Here is a 21,791-nt window from a genome sequence, read left to right as displayed (position 1 = left end):
TTATATATTACAGAACATTAGAACTTAAACAAATTTTAAAGATTATATGTACTTTTTTCTTCATGGAATAGTTTAGAAATAGTAGTTTGAGTAGACAGTGACTTTTCCATAGTCGTAAAGTGAGCTCATGGTAGAGTAGAAAGTATAATCCAGCTCTCTAGATCCATAAAACATAGTTATCCCACTAAACATCACTTCATTTCTTTGAGGCCTCTGGCACTTAGCTAGATCAACTCTATATTGATATGGGTTGTGCATAGGCAAGCTCTTCCTGAACTTCTTTGCCTAAATGGCTATTCCTCTTATCTTATTGGGTTCCAGGGCTCTAGAAGACTGAACTGTGAAAGTCAATTCACTTTGACCAATATAATTATCGTGATTGAAAGAGATGTCTAACCATAGTTATCATAGAGAAGTGCAATAGGCTGGTGCTATCGTCTGAATATTTGTATTCCCCTCAGAATTCATATGTTGAAATCGTAATGTCCAATGTGATGATATTAGGAGATAAAGTCTTTGAGACCTAGGTCACAAACATATGCTCCACCCACATGAACAGAATTCTCTTGAAAGAAAGGCCCCACAGAGATTCCTCACCCCTTCTGCCACATGGAACTTGGTAGTCTGCAATACAGGAGACTTTACCAGGACCCAACCATGCTGTCACCATAATCTTGGAGTTCCTGGTCTCCATAACTGTGAGAAATGATTTTCTATTGTTTACATACTATTCAGTTTATGGTATTTCGTTATAGCAGCCCAAATGGATTAAGACAGATGGGATCTTCATCTGTAAAATGGAGAAAATGCTACCTCATAGAATTGATGTGAGGATGAAATGAGGCATGTTCATAGAATACCTAGTATAATGCCTAGGCATAGTAAATACTCAGTAAGTGTTTTTAATAATAAGCACAGTTGCTAAGAAGAACTGTTATGTAGTAGATACTCATAAAATGTTATTTTTCTAATTTTTTGAGTTGGGAATTTAATTCATTTTTATCCTGTTTTTCAGATTTATTGAGATAAGGCTAAGAACTTGTTTCCGATCATTGATATGAGGTATCTTCATCATTAGTACATTTTAGAAATGCTATAATTTGAGTTCCACTTTAACCCAAGAGTTTTTTTTTAATGTGATAGCTTTAATATTCTCAGATGTGAGGGTTTCTTTTTGCTTTAGTTATTAATTTCTAATTTTTTTTTGCATTCTGAATAATGTTTATATTATTCCTGCTTTATCAAACTTTTGATTTTTAAAAAATCACATAATATATGTCAATGTTAATGATCCTTGAGACTATTAACTCATATGCCTTTAAAAAAAATATATAGTCTCTAGTCTCACTCCCTCCCCCATCACTCTCTCTCCCTCTCATTCTCTGTGGGATGATGGAGGGAGTATGTGTTGTTGTTTTTTTTCTCTCTAGGCCAAATTTATAGTGAGAATTGTAGAAATTAAACTGAGGCTCCTAAATGCTATGTGGATGATGATATTTATGCAAGTGGTGAGAATTTGTCACCAAAGACAAGATGGTTATGAATGTTGGGAAGCATATTTGAAGCAACAATCAAAATATTATGAACTTCTATGATCTTTAGTATTAGGTAATTGATTATGATATTCCAAGAACTCAAAAAGGCGGCATCCTAAAGCTTACTTGCTTTGTATGAGTGAAAAAACCCTAAGTATCATTAAAAGTCAGACCTGAATCACTGAAATTGGGGGTAAAGGCTTCTCAGCCAATTTTCAGAACCAAATCCTGTTTAATGAAGAAGGTCTGAGTCCTCTGTCTTCTGATGAAGGGTCTTTAATTTATGCTGTTGATCTTCCTCCTAGTCTTCCCAAATGGATCTGTGACCATTTATTAGGGGATTATGCAATTAGGGTAAGGGTAATAATAAGACTGGTGATTGGTGGACAATGGCTTTATACTGACACAAATTTCTAGAGATGCAAAACTCTGTTTACTATAGAGAGTAGGGGTTTATAAAGGTTGAGTGTTCAATAAAGCTTTGTCTCAGGCTTATCTCATAGTAGGTACAGTGTCTAAACCCATCCTATTGTTATTCTTCAGATTTTAGTAGGAATAATTGGAAATGATATGCTCAGTAATTGGCAGCATCTACACATTAGGAACTGATGCTTGGAAAAAGGGCCATTATGGTAGGCAAGGCCAAGTAAAAGCCACTGGAACAAAGGATGGTATTTAATTTAAATGTCAAATTGATTGGGCCCTGATAGCCAGATATTCTGTCAAAAAATGTTCTTAATGTTTCTGTGAAATTATGTTTCGGATGAGACTAATGTTTAAATTAGAAGATTTTGGCTAAAGCATACTGCCCTTTATAATGTGGGTGGGCCTCACCCAATCAATTGAAGGCCTAAATGAAACAAAGATTGACCACCAAGCTGGAAGGAATTCTGCCACCAAACTGCCTTTGGAATCAAACTGCAACTCATCCCTGGGTCTCCAGCCTGCCAGCCTACCTTGCAGGTTTTTGATTTGCTAAGCCTCTACAAATGTGTGAGCCAGTTCCTTAAAGTCTTTGTATGTGCGCGCACGCACACACACACACACACACACCCTGTTAATTCTGTATCTCTGGAGAATCATGGCTAATATAGTACCTTTGCCTTCCAAAATAGTAAAATGAAGGCTATACCACATTCCTGAAGATTAATGCCATTATCCAGGACTTGAAGGATGCAGAACTGGTTACTTCGACCACTTCTCACTGTACTTGCCTATTTTGCCTGTGCAGAAGACAGATGGAGCCTATGAAGAATGAATCATCATAAGCCTAATAAAATGATGATGCCAGTTGTAGTTGCACATCTAGAGTTGTTGGAGAGGGAAGTTTCATTTCTTTGTTGTTGTTGCTGTTTGCTAGACCAAATCAGCATATCTCCTGATAATTCATATGCAGATTTGATATCTGCCAAATGCTTCTTGATACCCTTCTATAAAGAGGCTGTTTGCTTTTATTGGCAGAACCAATATTATAGCTTCAATGTCCTAATTCAGGACTATATCAACTCTTTAGTCCTATGTCAAACTGTAATCTGCAGTGAACTTGGTTGCTTTTCCTTTCCATAGCAATCTATAGTGGAAAGTCTATTACATTGTTGATATCAACCTAATTAGACCCTGTGATCAGGAAGTAGCAACTGTTATAGGTACCTTGGTAAAGCACATACATGGCCAAGAATAGAAAATAAATTTCATGAAATTTCAGGGGCCTGTCACCTCCATAAGACTTCTAAAGATCCTGTGATCTGGGATGTGTTGAAATACCCTTCCAACGTAAAGGAAAGTTGCTGCATCTGGTTCATTCTACTGCCAAGAAAGAGGTACAGTGCCTCTTGAGCCTCCTTTGAATTATAGAGGCAACATATACTTCATTTGGGTAAGCTCTTCTGACTCTTTTACCAAGTAGCTGAAGAACTGATGGGTTTGAGTAGCACCCAGAATAAGAAAAGACTTGCAGTAGAACTAGGCTTCCGTGCCAGCTGCTATGCAACTTGGGGCATGTATCCCAGTAAATGCAGTGATATTTGAAATGTCTGTGGCAGATACAAATGCCATATAGAGCCTTCAGCATGTCTCTAAAATAGCCATAGGCCTGTAGGATTTTGGAGCAAAGTGTGCTATCCTCTGCAGATAACTATATTCTTTTTGAAAAACAGCTGTAAACCTTAGTAAGTACTGAATGCTTGACCATTGTTCAGTAAGTTACCCCAACATGAACTAGCCATAAATTTGGGCCTGCTCAGCAGCAATCCACAAATAAATGTAGCATATGTAAGACCAGGTTTGAGGAAGTCCTGAAGGCACCAGTAATTTGCATGAGTAAGTGGCCCAATGCCATAATCCTATTTATGGCTACATTGTCCCCTACCTTTCAAACTCCACCGATGACTGTATGGAAAGTTGTCTTTGACAAGTTGACTGAAGAAAACGTATTTGAGCCTGGTTAATAGGTGGTTTAGCACTCTCTCTCAAGTGTCCCTAAAGGACATTGGTATAAGAAAATCTCCTGGTGAACAGAACTTTGAAAAATATACCAGATTGTTTATTTTGACTAGAAGGATAAATAACTAGAGATCTGAATCTACACCAAATTTTCACAAATCAAGTTAATTATTTGTTCAATGATAATCACAGTAATTTCCAGAATGGCTGTAGCATTTTTGCATCTGCAGTCAGACTTTAAGAGATTAAGTTTCTATGCATCCCCACTGTAATTTAGTAGTAGTTTTTTTACATTCTATTAACTATAAGATCGCATAATGTTTTAATTTGCATTGCCCTAATAGTTAATGATGTTTTTCCATTGTTTCATATGCTTTTTTGCCAGTTGTGTCTGTTGCAGTGTCTGTTACATTCCTTTGTTAATTTTCTAATTGGATTATTTTCTTACTGTTGAGTGTAAAGAGTTCTTTGTAGATTTTAGATGTGAGTCCTTTGTTAGATAAAAGATTTGTAAATATTTTTATGCAAATCTTTTCTCTCCCTTTGTCACTTTCTAATTTTTTTTTCAAAATCTGAGATAATTTTGTTTAATTTCTTCAGTTTTATTCCTGAATTCAAATGCCATGAATAATTTCACAACTTCTAATTATATCCACTTCTCTTTCGAGATTTTTTTGTTTTTTGTTTGTTTTAGTTTTTCTCATATTTGTAAATGCTTATTTAATGATATTTAATCCAGGATATGATGTTGTATTATGTTTATTCTTTTGTTTCAAGATTAATTTTGAGGGGAGAATTTTTATCCATTAAAATATTTTGATTCTCATTTTCATTTTCTTTTTATAGTGACTTTGTATGGGTATTACCTCCATTCTCAGTCCTTTTCACAGTCATACTTCCTGGATCAGTAGTAATAGGTGATGCTATCTAGGCAGGAGTGAGGAGTTGGAGAGTCTTTCTTTGTATTTTTGTTGAGAACTGTCCACTTCTATTAGTATGATGTTCAGGTTATTAAAAATATGGTGCTTTTTTAGACATCTTTTGATTTTCTTTCATTTTTGTAGGATCTTTGAATTTTACTGCTTGCTTTTTTCTTTTGCTACACCATCAAATATCTAAAGCACACTTCTTTCTGGAAGAAATTACTTCCTTCCTTATGAAGTAATGCCTTCCCAAACCTGTTATTCAATGCACTTTTAAGTCCTCTGCCTTTAATTCTTCTATAGTCAATTTTCTGACACAGTAGTATTAGATTCTGCTTAGGATCCTCTCCCAAAGAGGGGAGGCCTCTTTTTATAATAGTGATGATGATTTTATTTATCTTCTTTCTCCCCTGGGTACACAGAGCTCTCTCTCCTTCTCTGCATAGGGGTTGCCTAGCTTTCCAGTTTACCTTGGACTCTGGGGCTGATTTTGCTGGTGTGGAATGTTTGTTTCCCTATACACTTGCAGAGTAATTTTTACAGTATTGTCTATCTTTTGGCTATACTCTAGGCATGGATTACAGGTGATTCTGTTTGTTCTCTATATTGAGCAATATGTGTTTTTGATGGTATATAAAGAGATTCAGATTCAGGCGGTCGCTCATTCACTAGGACACAGAACTTTCTCCCCCACATACTTTTATAATTTAATAAATAACTCTGAAACATGAAAATTTCTTGCTTAAGGAAGTAAGCAAGAGGAGTGTAATAGTGACTAATATCACCAGAGGCAACCACAGGTTTCATTGTCAAATTCGAAGAATATATGACATTTTTTATTTTACACACAAAAGGGGAGGGACTATCTTCAAATAGAAGGATTTGGCATCTCAAATACATCACACAATTTCATTTAGTACATATATTGTCCTTTGTGAAGACCACCAGTATAAATCAAGATTCTGGATTATTGAGCATATAAAACATTCATGAAAGATCAATCTTGTAAAGTGTTTCTGGATCTGAAGCAGCCTACAAAGTGGAGCAAGTTTGTCATGCAAAGAGAAAGTTATTTTTTGTTAACAATGGAGGCATACTATGTGCACATGTGAGCTTGGTGTCCCTGTGGATTATATTTTAAACTGATCTGTTAAGGAAGAACATTTTCTCACAGCTTCAATCAAACTAGGAAGAATAAAGTTTTAGATTGTCTCAGTTCTGAGCAGCCCAGTAGGGAAAAACTAAGATTATGTTTCATTAACATGCATTTTAATTTCAGGGTAAAATTATCAGAGGAAATTGAAATGCTTGAGAGCTGAAAAGGGATAAATGATGAGGGTTTTCTTGAAAGAATAATAGAACTTGTAGTGCACATAATAATTCCACTGTCTAAAAACAAAAGCACTGTATTTTTCAGCTTTTAAAGTGACTTTTAAAATGTCACTAACCTTTAATTTGTCATTTGTCTTGGTAATATCAGTTGCAAATACAAAGTTGTAAATTGTGTAACTATGAGATTTGAGGAATGGGATAGTTTACGCTGTTGAAAGAGTTCTTGTTTAATATATGTTTGATATTCCATAAAAACCCTAAGCTAACATTATACTCAATGGTAGTATCTAACACTTCTCCCTTACAAACAGGGATAAGGTAAGTGTGGCCAGTCTCATCACTTCTATAACATTGTATGAAAGTTCCATCAAGTGCGATAGACAATGAAAAAAAATGAAGCTTAAGTACTTAGTAGTGGTCACATGAGTAGTAAATAAACTGTAAAGCAGTGTTCAAACACAAGTTTTTATCCTGGGAGATTGTTAACCTCTGGACTGTTGGGACCAACATAAACAGAAAATTTCTTTATTTCTTTATTTACTTTTTACTGTTATCTGGATGATGTTGAAGTGCCAGTAATACTGATCTGTGTTTCAAACTAAAAACTAAAATTGTTTTCTAGAGTGCTAAAAGAGCATAAGGAGTTTTTTTGGAGGGAGGTAATAGTTTATATTCAATGAATTTGTTGAAACATAGTATTAGATTTTAGAATATATGAAAAATACTTAACATTCATACAAATGTATTGAGGTGCCAAAAAGCAGTATGGGGTGACTGTGTTACCAAACATTAAATAGAAGCTAAGGAAGACTTAGGTACCTTCAGTACAAATGGTCAGTCTTGAATGCCTCTAAATTAATTACATCTGGACAGCCAGAGCAAAAGGAAGTGCCTTGTTCTTCTAGTAAACATTAAAAGTGATGACTATGAGAGACTCTTGAATGCTGAGAACAAACCGAAGGCTGATGGGGGGGGAAGAGGGAATGGAGGGTGATGGGCATGGAGGAGGGCACTTGTTGAGATGAGCACTGGGTGTTATATGGAAACCAACTTGACAATAAACTATTTAAGAAAAAAAATAAAAGTGTTAACTATGAATCTGATTCTTCTAAGCACATAATAATCAGGTAGCAGCAGGCAATAATTTTACCCCTGTGAAAAGTATCACAGGTGAGTGTGAATTGCCTTTATATGCATGGGTGGGACTATGCTACATTCCATGAGAAACATAAGTAGGACTGTATATCCTCCAATTCTTCAGAGCAATGGGGAAGTTTCTCAGTAATAGCTGTGACAACTTCATTCCTCCCTTCTGGGGTGCTTGGGTGGCTCAGTCAGTTGGGCAGCCAACTTTGGCTCATGTCATGATCTCACAGTTCGTGGGTTCAAGCCCCGTGTCAGGGCCCGGAGCCTGTTTTGGATTCTGTGTCTCCCTCTCTCTCTGACCACCCCCCTATATAGTCCTATTCAATTAAAAACAAACAACCATATATTGAAAAAAATTATCCTACTTTAGATTAGAGATATAAACTCTAGCTTCTTATTAGAAAAGTGAATGTATTATCAAAGACTCATGCCTGGGTGGCTCAGTCAGTTGACTGTCTGATTTTGGCTCAGGTTATGATCTCACAACTGGTGAGTTGAAGCCCCATGTTGGGCTCTGTGCTGACTGCTCAGAGCCTGGAGCCTGCGTCAGATTTTGTGTCTCCCTTTCTCTCTGCCTGTTCCCTGTTCATGCTCTGTCTCTCTCTTTCTCTCAAAAATAAACAAACATTAAAAAAATTAAAACATAAAAGATTTGTGGAATTTCATGACCCACACATCTTTGGTTGATTGTCTATGCTGAATTTTTCTTTTTGCTTTAATTTCTTCAGGATGAATTTCAGATAGATGATGAATCTACTTATCTACTTTTAAAAGCATTCAGATAAGGAAATTAAAATCTTTTAAAACTTTCCATGGTTATAATCGGTGTGTCTTACCATATCTGTGCTTCTGATTTGAATAGTTACTATCCACAGTTTTAATTTGGAAAAGATTCAGGAAGGTTGTGATTTGTGGTTTTATTTTTACATGATTATATTTCAGAATCGCGTTGATAGTTTGCATATCATATTGTCTTTGAAAATCATGCAAAGGTTATATTTAAGAAAAAAAGATGGGGCACCTGAGTGGCTCAATTGGTCCCAACTCTCGATTTCATCTCAGGTCATGATCTCATGGTTCATGAAGTCAAGCCCCACATTGAGCTCTGCTCTGACAGCATGGAATTGCTTGGAATTCTCTCTCTCCTTCTCTTTCTGCCTCTCCCCTGCTCACACACATGCATGCTCTCTCTCTCTTATAATAAATAAACCTAAAAAAATAGATATACCTGTCAAATTGCTCTAGTTGCTAATACCTTAAGAGTCTTCCTATTTGCTGATAAACTCTTTTTTGACTTAAAAATATTAATCTCTGTGATCTTAATAGAAAGACATTGAGTCCATATCATGGTGCCAAATGTGCTATGAAATCCTTATTTCCAATTCATGTATTCCTGTTATTTGATTTATATTTCAAATGTATACTTTTCTCCTAAATGAGAGCTTCACTTTATAAGAAAGCTAAGTCATGATGAGCGTATCCAAATTAGTGGTATCTGCACCTGTAGATAGACCTTTCAGTTTATCTCCTGAAGGAAATAGTGTTCACCATACACACTTATATGCTTTTTTGGAGAGACATCATTAAAATGAAGTACCATACTTGTGTAAGGAACCTCACTTGCTGAACCTTGATTATAGCCTTGATATGAGGATAGATAGATAGATGATAGATAGATAAATATAAAATTCCCTCACTTAATTTTTATGACATCTCCATAAGAGTAAGCATAATTACTATTAATTTACAGACAATTAGTGGAGGGTAAGTGTGATTAAGTTACTGATCCAAGATGCACAGCTAGCAAAATCAAAGATCTGAGGGCAAAACCTGGTCTACCTGATCCTAAATGTTTTCATTATCTCACAGATGATTTGTGGTAGTTACAGACTGAAACTGAATTTATATGACTTGTTTGTTAATATTCTAAAATCCGTGAACTGACTTTTAATCTCCTTCCTTGGCTACTCCATGTCCTGCCCTTTCCTTCTATGTATAGTACCTCATCATCTCAATGGCCAGAGTTTCCCAACTGCTTTGACAGTCTAGTCTAACTCTCTGAAACACTTTTCAGCATAAGGCCATCTTTCTAAAATCCAGTGCAGTATAGTCGTGATGGTTTAAAGCATGAATTCTAGAATCAGACAAAGTTCAAAATCCTACTTCATCTTTCATCTGTCATGTTATTCTGGACAAATTGCTTTCAGGATAAAAATATTCTTTAACTTGCTCTATGGGCACTTCATGATGTAGTTCCTGCTTATAGTCTAACCTTATCTCTTGCCATTTGGCCATATGAAAGCACTCTCCTGTTTTGAAGAACTATTTGCAGTCATGTTACTGTTTTAGAGTTAGGCTTTTCTAAAAGTTGGGAATCAAATTTAAGCATACTTAAATTAATCCCTCACCAATCATCTGGGGAATCAATAAGATTTGAGATTGGGCCTAGTCATATCTGTTCTTACTCACTGAAATCTTCCCTATTTCCCTTAATTACTGCCATTCATCTCCCACACACACATTTGCTAAAACCTTGCCTGAAGTTGATCTGTCCTGTGTGAACCTTAAATATGGGGGTCTATGTTTTCCTTTGTGCTCTTATCAGTACACCAAAACATTTTGCATATTTCTTCCATATCTCTTATACTTTACTGTACTTGTTATGTTTTGTCAAATGCTTTTTTGCATCTCTTGAGATGCTCTTGGAATTTTTATCTTTCATTTTATTGATGTGATGAATTACTCTATTGATTTGCATATGTTGAACCATATTTGCATCCCAGGAATAAACCTCTCTTGGGCATGATGTATAATTCTTTCAATGTGTTCTTGACTTCAGTTGAGAATTTTTGCATTTATATTCATCAGGGATATTGCTCTATACTTTTTTGTGGGATCTTTATCTGGTCTTGTTATCAAAGTAATGCTACCTTCATAGAATGTGTATGGAAATGTTCCTTCTTCAATATTTTTGAAGAATTTGAGGCGAATTGGTATTAGTTCTTCTTGAAATATTTATTAGAATTCACCAGTGAAGTTGTTTGGCCCTAGAATTTTCTGTATTCGGAGTTTCTTGATTACTGGCTCAATCTCTTGAATCATGATTGGTCTCTGGATTTTCTGTTCTTCCTGATTCAGTCTTGGTACATTGCGTCTTTTTAGGAATATATTTATTTCTTCTAGGTTAGAGAATTTGTTCATAGTAGTCTCTATGACTCTCTGTATTTCTCTGGTGTCTGTTGGTAATACAGCAGATCAGATGGAAGAAAGAATAAGTGATTTGGAAGACAGGAATCTAGAAATGGTTCAGGTTGAAGAAGGATAAAGAACAAAGATTTTGAAAAAAGTGAAGAAACCTTGTGAGACTATCAGACTCTATTAGGAGAGCCAACATAAGAATCATGGTTACCAGAAACTAATAAACCACTTTACTATCTCTAATGCAAAAGACTCTCTCCAAGACACATATAATGAAGCTGTCAAATTAATAATAAAATAAGAATTTTTTTCTTTCAAGTTTTTATTTAAATTCCAATTAGTTAATATATAGTGCAATATTAGTTTCAGGTAGAGAATTTAGTAATTCATCACTTACATATAATACCCAGTATTCATCACAACAATTGCCCTCTTTAACATCCATCACCTATCTAGCTCATACCTGCCCACCTCCCTTCCAATAATGCTCATTTTGTCCTAAATAGTTAAGAAAAAGTCTGTTTTCTGGTTTGCCTCTCTTCCCCACTCCCAATGGTCATATGTTTTGTTTCTTAAATTCCACATATGGTTGAAATCATATGGTATTCGTCTTTAACTAACTTATTTGCTTAGCATAATACACTCTAGCTCCATCCACATCATTGCAAATGGAAGATGTTATTCTTTTTTATGGTTGAGGGTTTTTTTTTAATTGGCTCTCCTTTATCCATTCATCAGTCAGTGGACATTTGAGTTCTTTCCATAATTTGGCAATTATTGATAATGCTGCTATAAATATCTGAATGCATTGTATTCCTTCAAATTTGTATTTTTGTATCTTTTGAGTAAATACTTAGTAGTGCAATTGCTGGGCCACAGGATAGTTCTTTTTTTAACTTTTTGAGAACCTCCATGCTGTTCTCTAGAGTGGCTGCATCACTTTGTATTCCCATCAACATTGGAAGTGCGTTCCCCTTCTTCACATCCTTGCCAACATTTGTTGTTTCTTGTGTCATTAATTTTAGCCATTCTGACAGATGTGAAGTAATAATTCATTGTGGTTTTGATTTGTATTTCCTGATGGGGAGTGATGCTAAGCATCTTTTCATGTGCCTGTTAGTAGTCTGTATGTCTCCTAAAGAAAGAATGTTAAAAGCAGCCAAGGGTAAACAAAGGAAGTAACCTACAAAGGAATCCCCATTAGACTATCAGCAGATTTATCAACAGAAACTACAAGTCAGGAGAGAGCAGAATGACATATTCAAAGTATTGAAAAATAAAAATTTCCATCCAAGGCTATCCAGCAAAGTTATCCTTCATATATGAAAGACAAATAAAGGCTTTTTCAGACAAGAAGAAGGTCAGAGATTTTGCCACTATTACATCTATCTCACAAGAAATGTTGGAAGAAGCTCTTCTACCTGAACTTAAAAGACAAAAGTACCAAAACTCTGAGTAAGCTATTAAATAGAATCAGAGAATTGTAACTCTGTTTTAGAATAGAATGTTGAACTTTATAGCATAAGAATTAAAGGGGAAAAGAGCATCAAAAATAACTATAGCTACTAAAATTTGGTGATAAACTCACACGCAGAAAAGAATAGTTTGTGAGAACAAATAAGGGGAGGAGACAAATAACAGAACCTCTATAGGGAAATGAAGATATGTTGCTATCAGTAGAAAAAAAAATGTCTATGAGACATTTTATACAAACACTGATAGTCACAAAACAAAATTTAGAACAAAGATATGGAGCAAAAAAGGAGAAAGTCAACAAATCGTGATAGAAAATTACAAACTTAAAAAGGTAGACAAACATAAGGAAAAAGAAACATTGGAGACACAAAGCATCCAGAAAACAAAAGACAAAATGGCAGTGGTAAGTTCTCGTATATCAATAACTTACCAGTGAAAAGGCACAGAGCAGCTAGATGGATTGATTAAAAAACCAGAGCCAACTATATGTTGGCTTTAGAGACTCATTTCAGTTCCAAGAACAAACATAGCCTCAAAGTGAAGGCCTGGAAAATGACACTTAAGCAATGAAAGTGAGTATAGCTGTACTTTTTTATTAGAAAAAATAGACTTCAAGCCAAAAATGGTAACAAGAAGCAAAGAAGGTCATTATATGAGAATAATGGGGGTCAATATATTAAGAAGATATAATAATCATAAATATATATACTCTCAACATCTGAGCACTAAAGTATATTAAATAAATATTAATAGATCTTGAAGGAGAAATAGACAAAAATACAATAATAGTAGGGAACATCATTACCCCACTACCAGCAATGAATAGAATATACAGGCAGAGAATAAGGAAATGTTGGAAATGAACCATACCTTAGAACAAATGTGCTTAATTGACATATATAGAACATTCCATCAAGTAACAGCAGAGTACATATTCTTCTCAAGTGTACATAGAACATTCTCCAGATTAGAATTGCAGGCTGCAAAGTGAATCTTATCATATTTAAGAAGATTGCCATCATACCAATGGTCTTTTCTTATCACAGTGTCATGAAATTAGATATCAAAAGAAAAGTGAGAGTAGTTGGTTGGTGCAAACTAACCAACACATTGCTAAACAAACAATGGGTCAAAGAAGAAATCAAAAGGAAAATAAAAATTATCTTGAAACAAGTGAAAATGGAAATACAACATATTAAATTTTTTGAAATGCCACAAAAGCAGTTCTGAAAAGAAAGTTCATAGCAATAAATGCATATATTAAGAAATTAGAAAGGGAGGTGTCTGGGTGGCTCAGTCAGTTAAGTGTCCCATTTTAGCTCAGGTCATGATCTCACAGTTTGTGAGTTCGAGGCCTATATCGGGCTCTGTGCTGACAGCTCAGAGCCTGAAGCCTGCTTTGGATTCTGTGTCTCCCTCTCTCACTATCTCTCTCCTCCTCGTGCTCTTTCTCTGTCTCTGGAAAATAAATAAATGTTAAAAATTTTTTTTAAAAATTATAAAGGCCCCAAATAACTTTACACTTCAAGGAACTAGGAAAAAAAGGGACAAATTATACCCAAATTTAGTAGGAGGGAGATAAAGATCAGAACAGAAATAAACAAAATGGAGACCTGAAAAACAGAAAGAATCCATGAAAGTAAAATCTGTTTCTTTGAAAAGATAAAATTAATGACTCTTTAACTAGACTAGGAAAAAAAGAGGTAAGATTCAAATAAGTAAAATTAGAAATAAAAGAGGAGGTATTGAACAATTCTTATCATATCATTTTTCTGGAAAGAAATGAAACATGTTCACACAGACACTGAAGTAATGGGTTCCATAGAGAAGAATAGAGCTAAATCAGAAGAATTAGTATTCTTAGAGTTTTACCCCTGAGAAGGACTTCTAAAAGTAATTTCTCTGTTGCTTCTACATAGTTTTTAGATTCAGAATACTTTGACCTTTCTAATCACAGTGCTATCCATAAACAGCTAAAGTGCCATCACATAAGCCATGAGCTCAGAGCCAATAAAACAATCCAGTGAGTCAAGAGTGACTAAGACCAAAGTTACAAAAAAGAAATAGAATAGGAGATTTTAAAATAGACTTATGCTTTTAACAAAGTCAACTATAGTATTAATTCTTGCCTTACTACATCCTTAACAATCTCTTATCAGTTGAAGATTCATGTTGTTAATTATGAATTGGACCTTATCCTTTTTTAATGGTATTCATTAAAATTCCTGTATAGATACTTAAGGAGGAGGTGAAACATGGGTATGGATTATAGCATGTCATTTATTCTCTTTAATTTTAGTCTAAATCACAACTTCCTTGCATGCATTGGAAGGTGATAGAACAGTGAGCATGTTGATCTAGATAGGCTTTTAACAAATGAAGAGTCAAAAAATCCAGAATATTGCCCAGCTTTTGATGGAGACATGGCTACCAAAGATACAATGGACACTTGTTCTTAAACTTCTCACTAGTCTATTAGATTTGCTCTAATACTATGTCTGAAACTGACAGTCATGAAAAGATGTAGAAATCTTTATCCCAGTAGAGCTTGGTGAACTCTCTTTAAAACTAAGCTCCACAGACCAGATTTTCCTGTCTATTACTATGTTTCTCTCTTATCTTAAACAATGAAAAATTTATATTCTCTTAACTTATATATTCAGTGAATACTAATGTCTTTCCTTTGAAATTGTGAATTATGAGTGTATTTAAATTTTTGTCCCTATTAAAATTGTATCAACATCATTCAGTTAAATCTGTCTCCATATTATGGTATAATTTTGAGTTTCATTTAAAAATATTCAGACCCCAGATTATATATATATATTCTATATGACCGTTTAAGAGACAGAACGTATTTTGTATGTTTAGTGAGAGAAACAGTTACTAACACAAAAATACCTATGTTAGTTTTTATTTACTTTTTGTAAAGTTTAGAAATATTTTATGGTTATTCAAGATAATTGGACTAAAATTTTTATATTATAGTCATGTTGGGATACTAAAGAATATCTCCAGTCCCCTCAGTCCTCATGGAACTTGGTTTTAGATTGGATCTGTGTCAGAGGCTATAATTAATACAAAATGGGAAATATGATATACATTTTTTTCTGGGAAAAGATTTGTTAAGCACTATGCAGTCAATAAAGTTAAAAGAGATTTTGTTTGTGTGTGTTCTGAAGAGGTTTTATTGTTTTGCTTGGTTTGGCTTTGGTTTTGTTTTGTTTTGTTTTGTTTTTTTAGGGAAAATTGAGATGTTAAGTGCTGCAAACCGAATGTTCACACTTGGCCTTTTGGGTTCCCACTGCTTACAAATTACATGCAAATTCTAACCCTAGGAAACCATACTAATCCCTTCTGGGCTCTGCCATTTGTCTTCTTTACTTCACTAGGTACTTTCTGGTCCCTCAGACACTTCATACACATGACAACGAAAAGCTATAACTTAATCTAAAGTAAACAACCTCCCTCTAAACCAACTCAAAACAAAGCAACTTTAATTATTCATTCATTAAACTGTTTTTTCTTATTCCTTTTATTTCTGTTAAGAAAAACCATTTATTTAGACTCCTAAGTGAGAACACATTTGGTCTTTTGATAGTGCATATAGACCCAATTTTCATATATTTTAGTACAAGTGTTTTTCATGGAAAGGAAGTGTAATAGGGTCATGTTTTATGAATATTAATATCAAGAAAGAAAATGCAGTTTTTCTATTTTCTATACTATACCTGATTTAATTATTCATAGAAACCTCCACTCAGCTGGATTGAGAGCAATGTATAGAGCTGTAGATAAAAACTTTCAACTGAAATTTTAAAGCATGTTAGTCTCTTTGAACTTTAAGCACCTTTAATGTGGTTATTAAAGTCTTTTTTGGTGAAATGATCAGGCTTTCAGATATTCTTCTCCTCTCTCTGTTTCTCCCTCTGTTGTACCTGGGTGTGTTCAAGTGGAGGAATGATTTGACCTCCTGGCCACAAGGGAGAGGGCCTCCTGTGTAAGTTCTGTGGATCTAGTCCATCTAGGAGGGCTGGCTCAGTCAGCTGTCTCTGAACTTGCTCTGCTAGGCTACGCTTGTTACTGCCTTTTGGAATGTAATGGCCTATAATGGCTGATTTAGCCAGCATTAGGCCTTTAAGTATTAAATTGGCCCTCAGGCATTGCATGTTTGCCATTGGCTGCTCATCTTCCTAACTGTAGGCTTCTGTGTCACCATTAGTACCTCTGCATATTCTCTATGGCATATGTGAGAACTGTCCATCATGTGTCATACTGGATGTTATTCTGAGGTGCCTTGAGGGGGTCTTCTAGCAGCTTGTAGACTCCCCCAGGTCATGTTCAGGGCAGTGCGTCCCTAGTTCCCATTTTCTCCTTTTCCTATTTGGATATATCTACATTTCACCTCCAGCTTCTCACAGTTCACATCAGATATGAGCTAGGAATAAGAGATAGAGAAAGAGGCATGCTCTAATCACCTTCTCTCTATTTTGCTTACTCCTTTTAACAGCCACAAGGTAGAAAGATGCTTCCAAGTTCCTCTTCATATCTGGTAGATTTCCAACTAAATCCTATCTTCCTATTTCCCCATCTGCTCTGCCCTATTGTCTTAGGCTTTAATGGTGGGTGGGGCAAGTGGGAGAAACTAGCTTGCTGCTGAAGACAGTTGTGTTAGGAGATGTTCCACAACTATTCTCTATATTAGGCTAATTCTCTGCTTATGGTTACAAACTTGTTATTTTTTGTCTATTGATAAATTGCTAAAGTGAGAGAGAAGAGAAGTATCAGATAAGAATTAGGCAACTTTAATTTTGTTTTCATTTTATGGAGAATTGGACTATTAGTTTACATGAACTTTGCATTTCTGATTTATAACGCTTTTAGAATTGGGAGCAGTCTCAGCGATAGCAGGAAACAACCTCTCATGGCCTCTGCCATAACAAGCTTACCTTTAAGATCTTCATGAAATCTCTTATAGGCAGCTCAATATATCTTTTAGTCTCTTAGTGCAAATAACAATTGTTAGTATTTTTATATTTTGCAAATGCCTTTCCCTTCAGACTCTGGATAGATTGCTTGAACCCTGGATTATCAAGTGAAAACTTGATAAAAATATCAACCAGAACATAGTTGACAGTACTATATCCCATCATGATGTTTTATATTTATCCTGAAATGGTAAGGGTGTTTGTCATGGGCTCTGTAGAGTTCTGTGCACTTTATATATATTTAATCATGTATATCTCACAAGATCCCATTAATTAGCTACTAATATTCCCATGTTACAAAGAAAACCAGAACAGAAAAAAGGTAATTTGTTCAAGATCACAGAGTAAGTAAGTGACAGAGCTGAGGTTTGGGCCCACAGAGTATGATTTCTGAGTCCTAACTGCCTCACCACACTGGCTCTCTGATAAGTTTATGGATTATAGATATTCATATGTATGTACAATTGGTCTGTCACCTCTTGCTATTTATTCTTTGCCAAAATGCTAGCAACTAAGGCTACTTCAATAGCTTGTTTACATAATCTCAGGGGCACACACACACACACACGTGTTAAATTATTAAACAAGGAGGCCATTACACCAAAGTGGCTTTAATGCCATGGTAGTCTACCTGAACACATCAAAATCTAAATCTTTAAATGCCTCAGGATTACCAAACTCTAAGTCTAAGGACAGCCAATCACAAACCACCCAATTAGACTTCAAGCTATACCCAATTGGTTTCCTTGATTTACTTCTTATAAAAGTCTCTCCCCAAGATTTTGGCCATGGATTACTCCTAACTTCTGGTTTGGTGCTCTCCAAATAGAATGGATTTTTGCTCAAACTCATAATTTTTAATATGCCTCAGTTTATCTTTTAACACACGCAAACAACAAAATCTACTTTAATTTAAAATAACAAAACAAAAAAATAAATGATTAAATAGTTCAAATACTAAGCACAATCTAAAAAAGAGTGCTTTGGATCTTAATAATAATCCCATCAATTAGTAAGGGTTTCCAGAATTTACGTAAACACAAAGCTTCTACCAGAATGGTTATCATGCTTGTAGTAACAATACCATAATGAAGAAGCAGATATCATTTGCTAAGTGATGCTTAGCAATGTGCATCCTGTATTTTCCTCCTGTATGCTGATCTCACTGAGTTTTACTTTGCTTCTAAGCATAATGTGCACATTCTCTTTTGTTTAGCATATTCATCATTCTTGTTCCCCAGATTGAGCCTATTAGAACAATTAATGATTCAGAATGCTTCTTCCTTTTCTGTTCATTTATCCATTCTAATTATACTTAAAAGTGGCATTACATTTTCTTTATTGGAAACTTCAGAGAAGAGGGACTAATGGAGCAATCAGACAAAAGGATACAAGCAGGTAGAAATGAAAGATTGCCTGTTATTAATTTATGACTATGTGAACTTATTTGTGTTCCCTTTCAAGAGGGATTTGCTCTCCGTATCTTTTATCTTGTACAAGGCAGCCATTAAGTGCATGAGAGGAAAATGACAGACAAAATGTGGTGATTGAACTGGCCAAGATATATTATCATCATCCCAAAGCCAGCTAATAGGATCTTAATAAAAAAGGACCTGGCTGAGTGAAGACAAAAAAAAAAAAAAAAAGGAAGAAACAAAAAATCTCCTGCAGCTAATATCTTAAAAGATGTGAAAAGTTTCACTCTGTTATGTAATCTCATAACTTTAAATTAGAGACAGCATCACAGTTGGATGGAGACGTAGACATTCTTAGAATGTTCAAGCAGAGACCGTGGAAACATTAAAAGTGTATGTATGACTTTCATGTTCTCCCATCCTAGTTGTCTCCCTCTTCCTAGAATGTCTTGTGGAGTTTGAGAAATGAGTCACTTCAGAATTTTTGTGCATCTCAGAGATGATTTTATCGGCTTGAGCTCAGCAGATCTAAATAGTACAATTGGTCACATTAGTGAATACTGAGTTCAATTAAAATGGTTGAGCCCTATGTGAGACACCATTTACAGTTGTGTAGTTTTGACCATCTCAAGTGGAGTGTCACATAAATGGTCTCATTTCTCAATTTTCTTCCTGTTTTAGTTACAATTATCCATGTCTAATCTCATGGTCTTTAAATAGAAAATAAAGGCAAAAGAAACACAATGTAGCAAGTCTATCCACACTATTTAAGGTATATATATTGACAAATTTGCCAACATTTTCTTAGGTACCCAGGAAGTACTGATGTTTTTAACTCTAGGCATCAGTGGATTTTTGTTATAAAGTGATAGTAGTGGCTATTTTTAGACCTAAATTTGAAAACTATACCTGGAATTTATCAAAATATGTAATAAAACATTTATTGCCATGTGTTCAGATTTATTTTCTTAATTCTTCTTTGCTCTAATACTACTACACCTTTTTTTTTTTTTTACTATACTTTTGCCATTCCTGAGCCTTTAAATTTTGCTTTAGCTTCATTATTTCCATCTGAAATAGGTATAATATCTAGCTGGCAAATAAAATGTGATTTATTTAATTAAGAAATATTGGAAAATCATTGTGTAATTATTAATTTTTAACATAAATGTTTTGATATATCATGGCCCTAAAATTGGTTTTTATGTTTTTATTTATTTTTAAATGTTAGCCTGTGTTTTTATGTTTTAAAATTTTAAAAACATTTTTTAAATGTTTATTTATTTATTTTGAGAGAGAGAGAGTGTGTGAGTGAACAGGGTAGGGGCAGTGAGGGAGGGAGAGAGAGAATCCCAAGCAGGGATCTGTGCTGTCCGTACAGAGCCCAACATGGGTCTTGAACTCACCAATCAGGAGATCATGACCTGTGCCAAAAAAAAGAGTCAGATACTTAGCCAACTGAGCCACCCAGTTGCCCTTAAAATCGGTTTTTAGAATGCCATGTTAAATCTCTAAATTTTTGGAAAACTTTATTAAAAAATAGTAAGTAGGCTATATATTCATTTGTATCTATATGATCATGGGTATTTCTATTTATATGTGTTTGTCATCAGATTTAGGCACATCATTACTATCAAAATTTCTCTCCCTTTTCAAAGGGGTAATATGACTGCATTTATGAGTTCAGCTCACAATGTTCATGGAAGACAGGACTTCATAGTTTGGAAAAGTTAAAAGTACGTAAGAACATCTCTTCATCATGTATTTAGACTCTGGAAATTAATAGCTATCAATATTATCCCACCTGCTGGAACTCACAGGCTAGACATAGAAATGGGCAGGTGACAGAACTCTCATTGGCAATTTCTTTTTTCCTTCAAATCACCTAGAATACACTATTTTGTTATACCCTTCTTCCAAACCCATCAAACTTTATAAAGCTTTAATAAGGAATAAATATGTTATTAAAGATTTATTGGGAAAGAAAACTCACATTACACAATACATACCAGAAACTTAATAAAATTCTGTAGGTATATATGTTCTTCCTTCTACAGTTTCTTACCTCCTTACTCTACTTTTCCCTCTTGTACATAGACTCTATAAATCTCATTACCCTGAGCAGTATTGTCTGTGCCCTTCAACCAGTAAAGGAAAAATTCAATAATAAATGGAATTGTGAATACTTGTTCCTCAAGCCATCCCATCAGAAGAGTCTTACCAAGCCAAGTGACTTATCTAAATAGTCAACCCAATAAATTAATCTTATATTAACTAATTATAAGGAAATGGGAGCTCAAAAGAAAAATAATTAGATCTGCTCTGGGTAAGAAAGATTGCATAAAACCAGTGACTTATGATCTGGATCTTGATGGATGCATAGGAATCTATGCCAATAAAACTGTTAATAATCTTTAACAGTTACTGAGAATTTTCATGTACACCATGGTGATGATTAGCATGAAGTGTCTCAAAAACTAATGGAGATTATTGTTAATAGTTAATATTATAAACCCCATTGTGTAGCCAAGAAACCCTAGAAGCTGAGGAACTTGTTCAAGTTCATACAGCTAATAACTGCTACAATATAGAGGTAGAACCAAGATTTGAGTCCAGGGATGTTGACCTCAGCATCTGAGCTACTGTATTCTTCTGTTAAATAAAGTAGGTTTTTAGTCTGCTACAACCGACTTTAACACTTTTTATCTTGTATATGTTATTTAAGGTTGTGAATAAACCCAGTTTAATTTCATTGTCACCTATCATGCTAAAATATTGACAAATGAATACAGCATTTACTTTCTTTATCATAAATTTTGAAATATTTTTTCCATGGTGAGCAAAGGCCTTATGCAAATGTTTGCATCTTTATAGATCATCTTCAAGGTTGTACATTGTTTACCCTTGAGGATTCACTGAAATGGCTAGTACAGCCACATCAACATCAAGTCACATCTGCCTCCCATCAGAAGCTTGTGTTATTCTCAAGAACCCAGAAGCAAAGGTTGAATGCTTTTAGGAGACTGAGCAGGTGCTAAGAGGTACCACTAGTTATTTAGCAGAACTAGATTCAGTCTTATGCAAGCCTGTGAACTAAAAGGTCATCCAACTGAAAATGTCCTCCATCTGTTTTTATTATTCTCCTGTCCAGCATTGTACTTTGCTGTTTATACATACAATGAGTTCATGATAAATATAAAATAAGACAATTCATTTGGTGACTTGAAGTAAATTGCTTTAGCAATAAAGTGTTTGATAGCATGACAATGATGGTTATTTTAAAATTTAAATATTATACATTTCTTGAGTTATTTAAGCATGATACAATGATGAAAG

At 34.7% G+C, this 21,791-nt stretch overlaps 1 long non-coding RNA gene across 1 annotated transcript in view; it reads left to right on the top strand.

Annotated features, from left to right (window-relative positions):
• LOC120225718 overlaps nucleotides 1-21,791 on the top strand; it is a 172,574-nt gene that overhangs the window by 59,489 nt on the left and 91,294 nt on the right. The window contains exons 2-3 of the long non-coding RNA XR_005526873.1: nucleotides 20,114-20,191; nucleotides 21,330-21,496. This is a non-coding gene — a long non-coding RNA (uncharacterized LOC120225718). The remainder of the gene's footprint in view (nucleotides 1-20,113; nucleotides 20,192-21,329; nucleotides 21,497-21,791) is intronic.

The sequence above is a fragment of the Hyaena hyaena genome, unplaced genomic scaffold (genome assembly GCF_003009895.1).
Source record: "Hyaena hyaena isolate Hyena2069 unplaced genomic scaffold, ASM300989v1 scaffold_1489, whole genome shotgun sequence".
In the NCBI taxonomy this organism is placed as follows: Eukaryota; Metazoa; Chordata; class Mammalia; order Carnivora; family Hyaenidae; genus Hyaena; species Hyaena hyaena.
The sequence above is the reverse complement of the archived record's forward strand: the minus strand, read 5'-3'. Positions and strand labels throughout refer to the sequence as shown.